Source organism: Capricornis sumatraensis, chromosome 21, assembly GCF_032405125.1.
Source record: "Capricornis sumatraensis isolate serow.1 chromosome 21, serow.2, whole genome shotgun sequence".
NCBI lineage: Eukaryota > Metazoa > Chordata > Mammalia > Artiodactyla > Bovidae > Capricornis > Capricornis sumatraensis.
In genome coordinates this window covers 50,857,342-50,874,605 of record NC_091089.1, presented here as the reverse complement: position 1 = coordinate 50,874,605, position 17,264 = coordinate 50,857,342, and the positions used below count along the sequence as shown (strand labels likewise).

Here is a 17,264-nt window from a genome sequence, read left to right as displayed (position 1 = left end):
TGGAGAGGCCCACGTGGCCAGGAGCTGTGGGCAGCTTCTAGCCATCAGCCAGTGAAGAGCTGAGGCCTCAACCCAATAGCCCCAAGGAACTGAACCTCATCAACAACCATACCAGGGAGCCGGGAAGCAGACACTCCCACAGTCTATCACAGTCCTGGTCAATGCGTCTTCTATAGCCTTGGGAGAGGTCCTGGAAACAGAGTCCTGCCAGGCCGAGCTGAGACGCTGAGCAGCACAAAGTGGGAGACAAGTGTGTTTTGTTTGGGGGATGTTTGTTACACAGCAGTAGAGAACTGACACAGCTGCGGATCCTGATCCTAAATGAAACATGAGCAGGACCCTCCCCGCCTTTGGCTTCCATCCCCTTGTCTGTAAAACAGGAGGGCAGAATCAGGTCATTTCAAAGGCGCCTGCCACTTTAAAGTCCCAGAAGGCTGCAACTTACCCACAGTCATGCCAAACAGACCCAGCTGTCTCGACCGCCTTCCCTGGGCAGTCAGGTCAGGAGTCCGTCCACCCATGACTGCTTAGTGCTACTTCTTTTGTTCACTGTGGCATGATGCTTCAAGGCAGGAAAAAGAAGCAGGAGACCAGGGTTCCCCTCCCCGTGCCCGGCACACAGGGCCCTGCAGCTCTCACCATAGGACTTTCTCCTCTTAGCCGACTGGAGGCCTCGGACCCAGCAAACCCTGGCAGTGACTCCTGCTATTTGTCAAGACAGCTCCCTGAGCAGAACCTCCTGATGAGAAGCGGAGGAGGCTGGGCTGACACACAGTCAAGGTCAGTGGACCAGAGAGCAAACGGCTTAGCTAAGCCACTAGTTTTCGAGCTTGTTTCACTGCTTATGCCATCTGCTATGAGTTGAATTATATCCCCCAAAGGGAAAGTGGCTCAGTCTTGTCCAGCTCTTTGCAACTCCATGGACTATACAGTCCATGGAATTCTCGAGGTCAGAATACTGGAGTGGGCAGCCTTTCCCTTCTCCAGGGGATCTTCCCAACTCAGGGATCGAACCCAGGTCTCCTGCATTGCAGGCAGATTCTTTACCAACTGAGCTATGAAGGAAGCCATATCCCCCGAAGTTCAGACTAACTCCCCCATACTTCAGAATGTCACCTTATTTGAAAACAGGGTCTCTGAAAATATAATTAGTTAAGAGGTTGTATGTGTGTGTGTGTGTGTGTGTTTTAGTCGCTCCGTCATATCTAACTCTTGCAACCCCAGAGACTGTAGCCCACCAGGCTCCTCTGTCCATGGAATTCTCCAGGCAAGGATACTGGAATGGAGAGCCAGTCCCTTCTCCAGAAGAACTTCCTGACCCAAGGATCAAACCCAGGGCATCACAGGCAGATTCTTTAGTCTGAACCACCAGGGAAGCCCATAAGAGGCTATACTGGTCTTATACAAAGGGAAAATTTGTACATACAGACACACATACAGGGAGAATGCCAAGGAGGGATAAAAGCAGAGATTGGGGTGATGCCATCGACCAGCCAAGATACGCCAAAGACTGCCACCAAACCGCCAGAAGCTAGAGGAGAGGCAGCACACAGAAGCTCTCCCACAGCCCTCTGAAGGAATTCACACTGCTGACACCTTGACCTTGGACTTCCAGCCTTTAGGACTACGAAAGAATCAACTTCTATTGCACTCTGTTTGTGGCACTTTGATGAAGCGGTCCTAGCGGTTGTTCAGTCGCTCAGTCGTGTCCGACTCTTTGCAGCCCCAGAGACTGCAGCATGCCAGGCTTCCCTGTCCTCCACTATCTCCCGGAGTTTGCCCAAGTGGATGTCCATTGATTCGGTGATGCCATCCAACCAGCTCATCCTAGGATGCCCTCAGTTTGTGCATGATACACCTCTGTGCACACGCTCACCCCCCCACACACACATACACACTCACCCTGGCAATACATCGTGTGCATTACAAAACCATAATCCCAAACAGAAATTAAAAGATGAAGAAATACGTATGCATAAGAGTTCCAACACTTTCTCCAGGTGACCCCTCCTGGAGTCCACTAGTTTCAGGCGATATAGTTGGCACTATCCATCGATTTCTCCCTGGTCCTTGCCATCTGGGATCCAGGATTCTGACCTTGCTTCTCAGCTTGCTAATTGTTTTCCTGCTGAACTCGATGCCCTGGTGAGGACTGAGCTCAGCAAGGTTTGGGTGTGGGGTGGCTCTGCCTCTCTTGGGCCTCCCACTCATGCTGGGGCCTGCGGCGGCCTGCCGAGGACCAGGCGAGGAGGGCCCTTGGGCACACAGCCCCTCATTCCTTGGATCGTTCTCTTTCCCCATTCATCAAAAATAAACCCCGAGCAAAGGCGGATGGAGCCAACTTCAGGGCGGGGTGGGGGAATGCCTGTCTGTTGTGGGCGCAAGGGTTTCTGACTTCTTGCCCTCTGCAGCAAGGTCATGGTGCGCACGTGGTGCCTCCAGGTGAGGAGCACAGGGACAGCCCAGATGCACGGGTGCAAGGAGGGAAGGGTGCAGAATGGTAGCCAGGGAATGTGTGCGCTCATTCCAGAAACCCTGCCTGGCCCTGCCTGGCTGCCTGGTGTCCGCGTGCAGCTGCCATAAATGCTGGGCCGCTGTCAGCCCCACCCCAGCAGCTCAGCCAGCTGACAGATCCCAAGGACCCTAGCCTCACGCCCCCTGACAGCTGTGGAACCCAGACTGCGTAATTCATGCCCCTCCCCCACCCCCCAGACCAAAAGAGGAATGCAAGTGAAGCCTCTCCTTCAGTGTAAGGATTTCCAAACACTGCTAGCTGGTGTTCACTGAGCATTAACCCTTCTGAGCACGGGGCCCCTCATCAGAGCACAGCTAACCCAGGAAGAAGGCCTGCCTGCTCAGGAGACAGGCCAGACTGCAACCATGATGCTCCACCCCGCCTCCGACCCCAGAGCTGCCAAATTAACTCTCTCCTTCCCAGCCACACACTGCAGAGCCCCCCCAAGAGGTAGAATGGGGAGGGGGGGACCTGTTCCAGGGGGCCCCGTGGCACCGGCAAGGTAAATAGTCAGCTCTTCAGTCTGTGGCACCTGGTTGATGGAAGAGAGTCCCCTAAATCATTTGTATAGTAGATAATCTAATGAAGATACTCAGAAAAAACTATCTGAATGACAATCTAGTGTCCCTCGGGCTGGCCTCAGCCCCAGAGGCAAAAGGACATTCTCACCTTGGCTCATCACCCGTATCCATCCCCTGCCTGTTTAGGCCTCTTTCTATACCTTCAGAAGAGAACAATCTTTTTTTTTTTAAACTTCCCAGGGTTGTCAAGAACATGAATACCAGGTCTAAAATACTAAAGAACTCTGAAGACATATTATTAACACCTGTGATGATGACAATAAAGATTATTTTGCTTTGACTGAGTCCTTTCACATGCACGACAAACTTGTCCTTTTCTGCCAAGTCTTCTCCGGGGAATCCCTGACTCTGGCTGAAACCCGTTTCCCGACAGCATCCCCTCCCATCGAAGGGCCTCCCCTGTGCACGCCCGCCAAGTGTGTACTGACCTGAGGCAGGCCTCCTGCGGCCTCCTGAACGGGGAGGTGCCACGCTCCCGCCAGACACACAGTGCCCCTGGGTCTTTCTGGCCACTGAGGATTCCCAGGGGGGCCAGGACAGGAGAAAACTTTATCGGGCTCATTACAAAAATATGCTGGCTCATCTGGAGACAGGATGTGGGCCCTGCGCAGAGTGCAGTCGTCCAGCCTGGCCAGACCCCACCTGTTTCCAGGCCTCCCCACTCCCAGCTGCCCATGGTTCCCCGCTCCCAAGGCAGCCACCCTCTCCAGGGTAAGAAGAGGACCATGGAGTTTTGCAATGACTCCCTTTGTTCCTCTCCAACCCCCCCCAGGGGCCCCAGGAGCCAGAGGCAGCCTGTGAATGGCAGGCTGGGCTTCTGCTTGGCTGATCAGAGCGATTAGCAGCCGTCACTCCCTGCTAATTGCTGTCCTCAGCAGGGCCAGGCCCTCCTGTCCGCTCCTCCGGGGCCCTCTGCCGGCACACAGCCGCCAACTGTTCCCGGTGACAGGAGTTGCGTGTCATGGGAATCACAGTGTCCAGGCTGTAAGGTCAGCTCGTGCCAATTATGAATCCCATTCACCCAGCTGTCGAGGCCCGTGGCTTCTTCGCTGAGTCTGAGCCATCTGGGTTACTTACTCCAGGGAGAGCTATTTCCAAACCATCCCGGGGAAGTAAGGTGCCCTGCAGGTCAGAGGAGCTTCACACTAGCTTGTTCACTGGTATCCAGGAGAATCAGGGCAAGGGGGAAAAGCGCACTAAAGCCTACAGATACTGCCAGGGTGTTTCCGTAGAAAGAGCACAGCGCCAGGAATCCAAAAGGCTGGTGGGTCCCTTTCCTGCTCTGACATCAGCCTCCACATCTGCAAAGTGGGGTTAATAGTGCTGTCCACACTCCCACAGTTGCCGTGAGGATTAATTGAGGCAACCCATAGCATAATAACTATGCGAGTGGCTGTTGAGAGCTAAGCCTTTAAATGGACTCTCTGCAGTCCCCGCCCTCTAATCTGTCAGATGGGTCCCACCTTAGAGATGAGGAAACTGAGGCCCAGAAAGGTCCAGACACGACGGCCACACGACAGGTAGGGGCATGTGGACATGGGGCCGTAGGGACTGTTGTCACGGTGCCAGGTTCTTCCTGATGCTGAAATGATCCCCTTTCACGTGTCCTGCTCAGAGATCCAGTCCAGGCTGTTCAGGGCCTGCAGGCAGCCACTGCCAGGAGCAGTGGGTACCACGGACAAGGGTGGTCCACCTACGCCTGCTGGAGGCGGCCTGATGGGATACCCCTGCCTGGGAAGGGCAAGGGGAATTAGCGAGATTATCAGACTGGCTCCTGAGCAGGTCTGGACTGCAGGGCACGGGATGGGTGGCCAGTCTGTGGGCAGGGAGACGGGGCAGACAGGAGCCGAGAGGCTCCGAGAGCTGGGCCTGCGCCTCCTCCATTTCTGAGGTCTGCCTCTTCTCATCCACGTGCACCTCATCACGTGCCCCAGAATGCTGTCTGTCCAACTCCAGGTCCCACGCTGTGACTGCTGTTTTGAGTTCCCTGGGAGAGGCCTGACATCCGCACTGTGGTCTAAATGACTAACAGGAACAGCTTTCAGTGAGCGGGGAGGAGGGGACAAGGGGTGTCAGAGCCAACGGGGATCGGAAAGGATGGAATGCGTGTCTCTCGTCTCCCAGTTAGGGTGCTGTCAGGGATGTCAGTCATTCTTGTCCTGGTCTCTGGGAAAGCTGGTACATGGAGGTGCCCCCATCCCGAAGACAGCATGGTCTCCTGGGCAGCAAGGGTAAAGGACTCGGACTCCAGACACCCAAATAGAGTGGCTCGCCATCGGCTGCCTATGTGACCTCAGGCAAGTCAGCTCTCTGGGCTGGTGGGGTTTGCCGGTCAATGTGCAGGCAGGAGAGGGCCAGGCCTCGCATGGATGGGCCGCCACCGCTGTTCCCAGCAGGCCCACACAGCAGGCCCTGGAGGCCCTGGCTCAGAGCCGGTGCTCCGCCCCTTCTGGCGTCCATGGTGGCCTCAGGGCAGCAGCTGGGACTGGATTCCAGGCTAAATATGGAGTCCCGGCCCAGGCTTCTCCCCACCTGCAGGCCGAGGGCCCAACCTCTGAGGCTCCGGAGCGTCACGCCGCCCGCCCTCCCTCCAGCCAGCCCGAAATGCTGACTCACAAACTCTGCACTCGAACGAGGGCCAGACAGAGGTCAGAGCGCCAGAGCAACAATGAACCTCCAGAGCTATCAAAAGCCGGCAGCACAAGGCCCCGGCCTGCAAAGGAACATGGGAACCAGCCTGCTGGTTTCAGTAACAGAGAGGGATATAAAGCTCTTTAGCCTCAGAGGATATTCAGGCTGACTTCCCAGAGCCGAACAATGACAAAAGTTACAAAATAAAGACGATGCTCCGTGAGGTGTCTCTCCTCTCCCCTGGGCTGAAAATGTATGGTCACATTTTAAAAAGAAGGCTGGTAAGACTTTAGTCCTTCACCCCTCTCACCGCCCACCCCCATCACACACACACACAAAGATAAACTCGCTACTAACAAACTGTTTACTAGAAGGACAGGTCTAACAAGTAGAGTGCTGAGTATTCAGAGTTTTCAACCTAAAATACCAGGAGGACTCCTACTCCAGAATGACCCAGGGTGAACCCCACCTCACAGCCCCTCTCCAGCACCAGAGATGGGGTGATGCCTGCCACACTGCTATAGGGTGAAAGGTCCTTTGCAAAAAGAAGTGTCAGCGTCTCCCCACTCAATTGTCACTGTGACCTTATTTGGATGTAGAGTTTTTGTAGATGCAATCAAACGTGAGGCCATCCTGGCATAGGATGGGCCCTAAAGCCAATGGCTCTTGTCCTTGTAAAAAGAAAAACACAAGGACAAGAGTCAGACACAGACACACACACAGGGAGAAGGCCCTGTGAAGACAGAGGCAGAGACTGCAGCTACCACCCAAGGGACACCAAGGACTGCCAGTCACCCACCAGAAGCTGGGAGAGCCCAGAAGGGATCCTCCCTCAGGGACTTTAGAGGAAGGTCGGCCTGGCTGGCACCCTGACTTCAGACTTCCAGCCTGCAGAGCTGCAGGAGAATAAACATTTGTTGTTCTCAGCCACCTAGGTGATGGTGATGTTCCAGCAGGAAGGGAATACACACACCTCGGAGAGGATCCATTGCAAACTCCCAGCTGTGTGACCTGAACATGCCCCTTCTCTGGGCCTTGGTTTCTTTTCTATAAAATGTAAAAAGCTAGGGCAGCAGTCCCTTCCAGCTCTGACCTCCAGGTTCCCTGATCCACTGAGTCTCAGGAGGATGGAGCAGGTGATGGTGGGGAGGGCGGGGAAAAGCAGAGGGTGGTCTCCCACTGCCCACGCTGGGCTGACCATGAAGAAACAGTCAGAGAGGAGCGGCCTACCTTGATAAAGGATAGGTCAAGTTCATCTTTGCAAGCTTGCATCCTCCCCTGTACAGGGCGGTGCTACAGGAGAGAGCAAAGATTCTAGAGGGAGTCATTACAGGACATAGGTTTTCCTTGTCTCACACTTGCATCAAAGTAATAATGCAGGATCAGGAGGGGGAGAGACCAGGACGGGAGCAGTGGAGAGGGCCCTGCGGGAGGCTAGAATCGGGAAGACTCAGGAAGGACGAGGAGGAACAAAGACAGGATGCACTGAGGGCTGTGCAGGCAGCAGGAGGTCAGGTCAGTGAGTGTGAGTGTGTGTGTGTCAGTGTCAGAACGTGTGTCCCGGGTTGTGGGCTTGGGGGACAGGAAGGGGAATCGCAGCAGAGGGTGCAGGCAAGGACCAGGAGCTGGATTTGGGAGGCACCTGAGGCCAAAGTGTCCTGGAAACAGTCGAGCGCGCACTGGACTGGCATCAGAAGGCAGGCCTCGTGTGGAGAACAGATGTGATGGTCCAGGGCACTGGGGCAACAGCCAGGGCCACCCCAGGGGCAGGAGGGCCCAGAAGGAGGGCAAGAGGAGAAGGGGCTGGGACAGGGCCCCGTGAAGCCCCCGTCTCACCGGCCAGAGACAGGTCCCTGTGGGGAGGTCTGGGGGACAAGAAAGGCAGGGGGCACAGAGGCAAAGTCAGGGGGAGGGAGTTGGGTGTGCAGGGTGTCCTCGATGGGAGACCAAGTGAAAAACAGAGAAAAGGCAGACTGGACACGGGGGGTCCCAGGAAGTTCAGGCTCCTGTCGCTGCTCCCCAAAGGCACTGAGGACCGCGGGGCTGCGTCTGTTTCCGGGTCTCACCAAAGAAACAGACACCTGGTAACTGAGGAAGCAAAGAAAGAAGAGAAGCAGTGACCCAGGACACTGACCGAACCACAGCTTTCCACGGCCAAACGCACACACGCTCTCATCAGCATCGCCACAGACCCTGAAGACGCCCTTCAGCACAATGTAGACGGGGGACAGGCTATGTCGAAGTGTTTCTCTTTTTGCACACTCAGAGCACAGCTAAACCAGGTAGAAACTGGAGGAGACAGAAAAACACGCGCACAGGACTTTCAAATGTTTTTGCTTTTATATAACCCAGAGGCCAAAGAAAAAATAAAGCAAAACTGTCTTAAATATGTCATAATCTTTTGTTAAAAAAAAAAAGAAAAATATGGTTAAACCTGGACTCATACATATTTGGAGCTGAGAACGACCTAGAAGTTTATCTAGTCAGAGACTCTCATTTTCCTGGTGAGAAAAGTGAGGCCCATCAAGTCAGCTGGCTTGCCCCATGTCACAAGTCACATCACTAATTAGTAACTAAGTCAGGACTAGAGCCCATGTCTGTTGCTGCAACACAAACCAAACCAAGGCTAATGACCCAACTCAAACTCCACTCAAAACACTGCAATGCCCCTGTCTGAAGTTTGGGAAGTTCAGTTACAGTGATAAGAGTACAATCCAACAGTTTGTTGGAGTTTTCAATGTAATTTTCAAAACCAACCTTCTCAATTCAGTTGTCTAACACTCAGACTAGCCACACAAAGTGGTGGAGGCTGTGTGGACTGTGCCAGTGGTACAGCTGTGCCAGGCCCACAGGTCAGGCACCTTCCTTCAAGCCCTTAGCACTTGGGAGTCAGCAGGGGTACCACCACCACAACGCTCACAAATGAGAGTTCACCCAAGGGAGAAACATCTACAGGTTGTTATTGCTTTTACTTTTTGTTTTCTTTTTTAAAATTTAGTTAGTTTTAATTGAGGGATAATGGTTTTACAATATTGTGTTGGTTTCTGCCATGCATCAACATGAATCAGCCATAGGTAGACACATGTCCCCTCCCTCCTGAACCACCCTCCCACTTCCCACCCTGTGCTATTGTCTTTTCTAGCTCAGCTGTAAAGAGTCATGCAGTTGAAACAGGAAAAGACAGCATGAAGGAATAGGAGTGTGAAACAGAAAGAGAGCATTCCTGAGCAAGAGGACTTCTTAGTAGCTATGTCATCTGCTCCAAGCTGACTCCGGCCCCGGGAAGTGGGAACGAAGGTCAGCATCCCTTAGCAAAGTCCCAGGGAGCCTTTCAAGGCTGGAGCAGACTGCATCTCTTTAGATGGAATATCATGGATGGAATGAGAATCGCACAGGTTTGTGTCCCAAGAGTATGATGACTCTTCACAGCGAGCCTTTGAGGAAGTGCCATCCAAAGTCTGCATGGGAGCCTGTGCTGGCATCTTGCCCAGCAGGTCATCCCCGGGGGCATGGGTGGTATGGGTGTTCAGGCTGGGTGCCCAGGCCCCACCCCAACCTCAAAGAAAGCCATGGGGCCCCCTGCTGGGCCCCCACCATGCCACACACTGGCACTCCACAAACACTCCCAAGGCTGGCGCTGGTTGGCAGCATTATATTACCCTGCGGGTCCCAGGTGGGGTTAAGAGGCGTGCAGGCCAAATGTAAGCTTTCTTTAAAGGTAATTTTTAATCTTCAGCATCCAAATGATTTTTGCTCTGCTCTTGATGCCTTTCTTTATTTCAACAAGACAGATTTTTTTCGTACAATATTCTAGCGCTGTTGACACTCCAAATAGATGTACCACTTTGATCCTGCAGCTCGGTCTGGCCCTGGTATGAGAAGGCGTTTTGGGCTTGAGAAATTTGACAAATGACAACAACTCATTCTGGCTGCTCTCTGAGCCCTGTCCCCTACACAGGCCCCAGCCCTCCAAGGGAAACTGCAGAGAATACAAGATTCACAGGGGCCAAATGGGAGAGGTGGTCGCTGTGCCCTGAACAGGGGCCTTCTGTCCTCACTAGCCCTGCTAACATGCTTTCAGAACCACTGATGATCTTGCAGGGTGGAAATGATCTTTATTTTGATCTTGGCAATGATTACACAAATATAAACATCTGTCAAGATCCCTCAGGCTATGCACTTAAGATTCATGCATTATCCTGTATATAAATTACACTTCACTAGAGTACTGTTACTATTAAGAGAGGGAAAAAAACACTGATGGCTACAGGAAGTGTGATTTGCAAACCAAATGGTACACAGCCAGTTTCTCCACCTTGAAGACTATGAGAGACGGAGGAGCTGGGAAAGAGCCGGGTATGTGGGATCTGGTTCCTTGACCAGAGATCAAACCCAGGAGCCCTGCATTGTGAGTGCAGAGTCTTAGCCCCTGCACCAACAGAGAAGTCCCCTATTTGTAGACTTTTTGATGATAGCCATTCTGAGCTTCCCTGGTGGCTCAGATGGTCAAGAATCCGAGTGCAATGGTGGGTAGACTGGGTTTGATACCTAGGTTGGGAAGATCCCCTGGAGGAGGGCATGGCAACCCACTCCAGTATTCTTGCCTGGAAAATCCCCACGGATAGAGGAGCCTGGCAGGCTACAGTCCATGGGGTCACAAAGAGTTGACTAAGAGGAACTAAGCACAGCACAGCACATTCTGACAGCTGTGAGGTGAAAACCTCACTGTGGTTTTGACTTGCATTTCTCTGATTGGTGGTGCTGAGCATCTTTTCATGTGCCCGTAAGCCATCTGTGTGTCTTCCTTTGGCAAAATGTCTACTCAAGTCTTCTGCACATTTTTTGTTTGGATTGTTTGGTTTTTTGATATTTTATTATATGAAGTCCTTATATTTTTGGATGTCACCCTTTGATATATGATTTGTAAAGATTTTCTCCCACTTGGTAAGCTGCTCTTTCACCTTCTTGATTGCCTCCTTTGCCATACGAAAGCTTTTTACTTTGATGGAGTCCCACTTGTTTCGTTTTGCTTATGCATACCTGCTGATGTATGCATCAATAACGCTTTTTGACATAGCCAAGATTCTCTGTAGACTGTTATAGGGCCCTCACTGCTTGGGGAGGAAGCAAAACAATGATGTTATTCTATAGCTCAAATTAATACTGTTAAGAATGTCAAGATGTTCACTTCTCATTAATTAAATGACTCAGGTTGTACAAAAATAACAGGTAAATTTTTGTTACTTATTTCTTCAGCATTTTATACCCATACTTCAAGGTTATTCATACTTTCACCTACTTATCATTATTATATTGAGATGATAAGCTGGTGGGAGGGGGGTGGGGGGAGTGCGTAGGTGCGAGGAGGTTAGCCTGCACTGAAAATCAGCAGGGCGGGGTCAGGTCCCCACCCTACTCCAGATGTGCCCAGATCAGTCAGCATCCCTTTCTAGGTGTTTCCTCATCTATAAACTGAAGAAATAGGCTAGTTCCATAAAAATTAATTAATTAATGCAGATTCTTGGGTTCTGTCTTGCCTCCTGAATTACACACAGTGTAAGTCTGGGGAACAGGAATCTGCATTTTGATAAGCTCCTTGGGTGAGAGTAATGTTCTTCGGGGTCTGGGACCAATATTTGGGAACTGTGGGCAATGTGTTCATAAAGGTTCTGACCTCCAGTGGTAACAATGCCTCCTTTGTGGGAAGAACAGCAACATAGGGCCAAGAGAAAGGTGTAAATAGATAGGACTGACACAGAAAGGCTTCCCATCTTATGTTATCTAAATCAAGAGCCTAAACCCAGACTTTAAATCTCAAAAGGGTGACCCTAGGGACAGAGGAGCCTGGTGGGAGGCTGTCTACGGGGCCGCACAGAGTCGGACACGACTGAAGCGACTTAGCAGCAGCAGCAGCAGCAGCATACAGTTGTGCAGTTTGTGTCTTGCTCAAAGACATTTATTCAAGAGAGTAAGTGAGAGCTGGGAGTCAGCTCATATCTCATTTGTCAAACTATGTGCCTGGAAGCAAGGCTGTAGCCACCTGGGGTGGGGGGGTTGTTTTCATCAAAATCCTTCCACCAAGATAAGGGATATGCTAAGTCGCTTTAGTTATGTCTGGCTCTTTGCAACCCCATGGACTGTAGCCCACCAGGTTCCTCTGTCCATGGTATTCTCTAGGCAAGAATACCAGGGTGGGTTGCCATGCCCTCCTCCAGGAAGCTAAGGAATGTCTTTTCCTAATTCTGACAAAGGCGCTGCAATAAGCTAGGAGTGTCTGCAGAAAGACCATTGTCAGAAAACATGCATGTTCTTTCGACATGTGTTTTCAGCCCTAATTCCCTAAAGATGTAAGTGACTTGATATTTGAGACCTATCTTGCCTTTTCCAACTCCAACAGTCCTCAACTTTGTTCCAATGTCACTTGCCCTTCCCCAGACATTCCTTGCCTCTGCCTTTCATGCTTTGGTCAAGCTGCTGCCACCACTTACCAAACTTTTCACCAGTGAGCTACCCAGTCGTCAGCACCTTCTGCAACCCCTGTAGGCGAATTAATCTTCGCTCCATGTGCCCGGCATGGGGGATGGGACAGCAAATGAGACAGGCCTGTTCCAGACCCTCACAGACCTTAGGATCTTGTTTGAAGATGATTAAAACACCGATTACAATAAAGTGTTGAGTAAGGAGAGTGCGTAGCAGCAGGCATGCTGTCTGTTAATTACGAAACTAATGCAACATCCTCTAAAAATAGTTCAGCTCCCTGCCCTGCCCATCTACAAATCTAGGAACAATGCAACCTGAACTCAAAGCTCTCTTGGATTGCTAGCACTCTCCTCCCTATGATGTCTAAATACTTGATACTCTGAGAAAATTAAGGTAACAGAGCATTTGTTAAAATTTTCTGCAGCATCTAATTCTGCAGAGTACCGGCTGGACATCAGTTCTCTGCCCTGATCCACCTCTCTGTCCTTCCTCGCCTAAGAACCTATCTGGCCAGTGCTCTGAGCATGGCTGGCCCCACCAGCTATCTCGGGGAGACTCCTCAGGGCCGGGTGGGATGGGGGGTCACACGGTGGGTATGGCTGGGGCTGTGCTCTGTGCAGTCCTGCTGCCCAGCCTCCCCGAAGGTGGGCATTTCCTCTCCAGCACTTTCCTCTCTCATCTCCTACCCTCCATCACAGGCATGGCTGAACAGGGGGTGAAGGGCAGGTCCGGAGGTGCTGACATGCATTCTCCCAGCTCTAAATTGGCACAATCACCATCAGTGCGATTCAGCAGACAGTGACAGAACCTGCTCTTCTGAGAGAGCATGGAGCAGAATGACCGATAGCACAGGGTCTGAAGCCATGAGACTGGGAGCTGAGTCCAGGCTGTCACTTAATCCTTCATGTCTTCTTACCTATAGAATCGGGTCGGTCCATGGGGTTGTAGCAAGGACTAAATCACCTAGAGTTAGCAAAATGCTTTGTATATACCATCTACTCAGGGCTTCCCTGGTGGCTCAGAGGGTAAAGCATCTGCCTGCAATGTGGGAGACCCGAGTTCAATCCCTGGGTAGGGAAGATTCCCTGGAGAAGGAAATAGTAACCCACGCCAGTATGCTTGCCTGGAGAATCCCATGGATGGAGGAGCCTGGTAGGCTACAGTCCACGAGGTCACAAAGAGTTGGACGTGACTGAGCGACTTCATTTTCTTTCTTTCTAGCATCTACTCAAATGCTGATATTAACTCTACTAGTACTAATACTCCAAATGATGATATTATTACTTCCACTAATATGGGTCCTCCTTACCCCCACCCCCACCGCCATCACTACCACAGCTTCTGTTTGACAACCTGCTAGTTGGGAGGTCACAAGGTAAACAGAAGGAAATGGCAACCCACTCCAGTACTCTTGCCTGGAAAAGCCCATGGATAGAGCAGCCTGGCGGGCTACAGTCAATGAAGTCACAGAGTGGGCATGACTAAGCGACTAACACACACACACACACACACACACACACACACACGGTAAACAGACCGTCCCTGTACCAAGAAGCACACACATAGCACACAGCCAGCAGGGGTACCTGGCCCAGTAAGCCTCTGAAACCCACTCAGGGCACAGAGGAGACCCTGACCCAGGAGGCATAGCAGGGAGGCCCTGCCTGCTGGAGGCACCCAGAGGACCACGCAGACTAGACACCACACCCAGGCGCCTCCTTCATCCAACGCTGTAAGGCCCTGAGGAGTCTTCTGCCACAGTCTTTCAATTCTCATCCCTTCCTCTTTGTTCCTAATGATGTCTTTACACCATCCATTGCACCGCCATTGTGCTCTCCGTGCCAGCTGCCTGGACAACCGTGGCCAGCTCCTGATGGCCCTTCCTGTCCTCACTGAGCCTCTAATCCAGGTCCCAGGACTCAACCCCAAACAGCTCCAGTAGCTGCAGTTGGTCTTATCACAGCTCGCAGGCCCCATCTCCTGTTTCCAGGGAAGCTTCACTCTGAGGCCTCTCTCCTCCTGGCCTCGAGATGCCAGGTCACATGGGACATCCTCACGAGCAGAACAGCCTCCAGAATGGGACCCTCTCCACCCAAGTCTAACCTGACCCGATCCTGCAGGGCCACTGCACCCATCTCAGACACAAGGCCTCCCCTGCTCTGGCCCACAGTGACCTCCAGCTTACCAGCATTTATCTCCCAAGCACACCCTTTGCCACTTAATCATACCTCTTTCTCCCTGAATGAAGCCTTAACTCCTTCCCGCCTGCCATCTTTCCTTCCGGTGACAGGTAATAACACCTTGTTGGGAACCAAGTCCTCACTTAGAGCTCAATAAACACTTGCAGGATGGACACACCCTTGAGCTTCCCAGTCCCACACGAGCAATAAAAAGAAAGAAATGAGGTGAAGGGTCGCTGGCGGTCTGACCCTAGGGAACAAGCTGGATGGGAACCCCACTCTCCCAGGCACTTGCTTTGCTCCATTTTTTGCCAGCAGAGAAAGCCCTCCCGCCCCTTGCCGGCTGCTCTTTATTCCTGGTTGGCTTCCCTCGGAGGAAGTGCCAGTGGTGAGAGAAATGCCAGAAAGAAAGTCTGCAGGAATCCAGTGAGAGGAGGGGAGCCTCCAGGCCCAGCCTGGCTCAGGCAGCAGAAAGGAACAGACATTAAGAAGAAAAGTTCCCGGAATGTGGAAAGGAGCAAGGCAGGGCCAAACTAAAGCCCCTAAACCTAAGGGGGTGGCAAGAATTATTTCTGCAAATACCAGGAGCAAAGTGTAAATTTGGACGCAGGGCTAGTTAGTTACATAATTCAGACTGCATTGTGGTAGATCTCAGGATTTTTCCAAAAGATCAATTTTTTTTAAATAAAAAGAAATAGCTGCAGAGTTTATGAAAACGGAGTACTGCTATCTCACCTTCTCTTACTGTGAAATGGGAAATTTATTATAATAAATGGGGGGGAGCGGCATGATGCTAAAGTGGGAATGTATAATAGCGTGGCAAAGTCACAGCATTTATAGGAAATTGTGCAGAACAGGAAGCTCTATAGAGAAACAAAGCTGATTAGAGGTTGCCTGGGGCTGAGGGAGTTGGGAAGAATCGGGAGTGACTGCAAATGGGTACAGGAGGTGATAGGGATGTTCTGGGTGACAAGATTCTAGAAAATGCCATCTCTAGATAGTAAGAGACGGCTGCACAGCACTGTGAATATATTCAAAGTCACCAACTTTAGAAGGGTGAATTTGGGAAATTTTCTGGCAGTCCAGGGGTTAGGACTCCGTGCTTCCACTGCAGGGGGCCATGGGGTTTGATCCCTGGTCAGGAAACTAAGATCCTATCTGCTGCACGGTGCAGACAAAAATAAATGAACAGGTGAATTTTATGGTATATGAATTAAATCTCAAGAAAGCTTTTATTAAAAAAAAAATAGAAGGGAAAGGACTGGAAATGAGGGCCATGAAGTAGCTGAGGCACGACAACTGGGTGTCTCAGCTGAAGATGAGGACTAGACAGAAATGGGAAGAAAACCAGGTGTCCCAGCTGAAGATGAATGAAGACCAGAAGGAAGCTCAGGTTGAGAGACGTGAGACGGACGGAAGGATGCTCCACAGTCTGGATAAACATCTCTGAGGGTGAAAGACAAGGTCCCCAAAAGACTGGAGTCGGACATGACTCAGCAGCCGAACACCACCACCAGCAAAAGACTGTTTCCTTCCGGGGGAGGGCTTCGGACACCACCCGCCTCAAAGCCTGAGCTTCGGCCCCGCCCTCTGGTCCCCAGGCAGGGACACACGAGGCAGAGTCTTCCTGAAACCACAGTTTCTTGTTGTGGTTTTCTCCTCATCGCTCTAACCTTGAGCTCCCGCAAGGCCTCGGAGTCCCCAGGCCACGGGGGCGCGGGGCAGCTGACGGTCCTCCTGGGGGAACCGAGGCCCTGGCTCTGACCACCCACTGAGGCCTGCCAGCTTAGGTCACATCTCCCCTCCCCACGCAGAACTCCGACTCCTCTTGGCCAACCCTGCTCAAATCGCTCTCCCCAGGGCTCCACGCGACACGAACTGTTCCCATCACACAGGCCACCCCGGCGGCTCTCAAGGTTTTAATAATCATCAGCAATTTCAACCTGTTAAGACTATTTAGCTCCAGGATGGAGGAAGGCAGAAACCAAAACCACATACAAGACAAGCCCTGAAATCCCCCAGCACCAAAGCTTACAAAGAACAGAGAATCAGAGTCTAAGCAGAAGTATATAAAAGGTGCGTCTGAGCTGCCCCAATCCTACCTATGTCCCATTTCCTTTGTTTGCGTCAAATCCTGTACTTAAGGCCTCCACAGGACTGGGTTTATGTGGTCTTACTGGAGACGGTGTCAGCGATTAAACGGTTATGCCTCCGCTGGCATGTGAACCTGGAAATGAGCAGAGCCTCCGTTCGAGGTGGCTTTTCGCCTCCTTGTTCTGGCGTTTGTGTTGGCTGAAGGACAGAACTGCATGGAGAGGGAACTCGGAAAGTGAGAGGGGTGAGGAGTGGGCCCCAGGGGAGGATGCCAGAGCGACATAGGGGAATGGGCAAAGGTCCGCAGATGAACGGAGAGGCTGGTCCCAGAAAGGGCCGTAAGGTACCAGCAGGCCTGACACCACCCCAGGTACTGTACCTTTCTGATTTCCCAGTAGAGATGGTCAGGCCCAAGGAGAAGGGGAAAACACCATGCTGTATGAAGTGTGTCTTTCCCAGGCTGGCGGGTGGCCTGGTAAAGCCCCAGAGGCCACTTGTTTGCCCTTCCAAAGTTCAGCACTGCCCTGGAGCAGCCTTGGAGTGAGTGACCGCACACCCACAGCTCCCAGAATGCAGGCCCACTCCTTAGCACCCTCTGGTGCCAGGGCAGGCGGGCAACATCTGGGCACCATGTGTGCTGGCCCTGCTCTCTGAGGTCAGGGAGGGACAGTCCACAGGCTGGAATTATTCACCAGTGAGTCCTGTCTGAGGCTCAGTTTCACCACACACACATTTGTCCAGCGTGGGCCCGCCTGGCACATGCCCTGGGCCCTCCATAAATGT

At 52.0% G+C, this 17,264-nt stretch overlaps 1 protein-coding gene across 2 annotated transcripts in view; it reads right to left on the bottom strand.

The window, feature by feature from the left end:
- Positions 1 to 16,939, bottom strand: part of CTIF (cap binding complex dependent translation initiation factor) — a 290,261-nt gene extending 273,322 nt beyond the window's left edge. For both annotated transcript variants that reach the window (XM_068993958.1, XM_068993957.1), the window contains exon 1: positions 16,861 to 16,939. The gene's annotated coding sequence lies outside the window, so the exon portion shown is untranslated. The remainder of the gene's footprint in view (positions 1 to 16,860) is intronic.
- Positions 16,940 to 17,264: the final 325 nt, after the last annotated feature.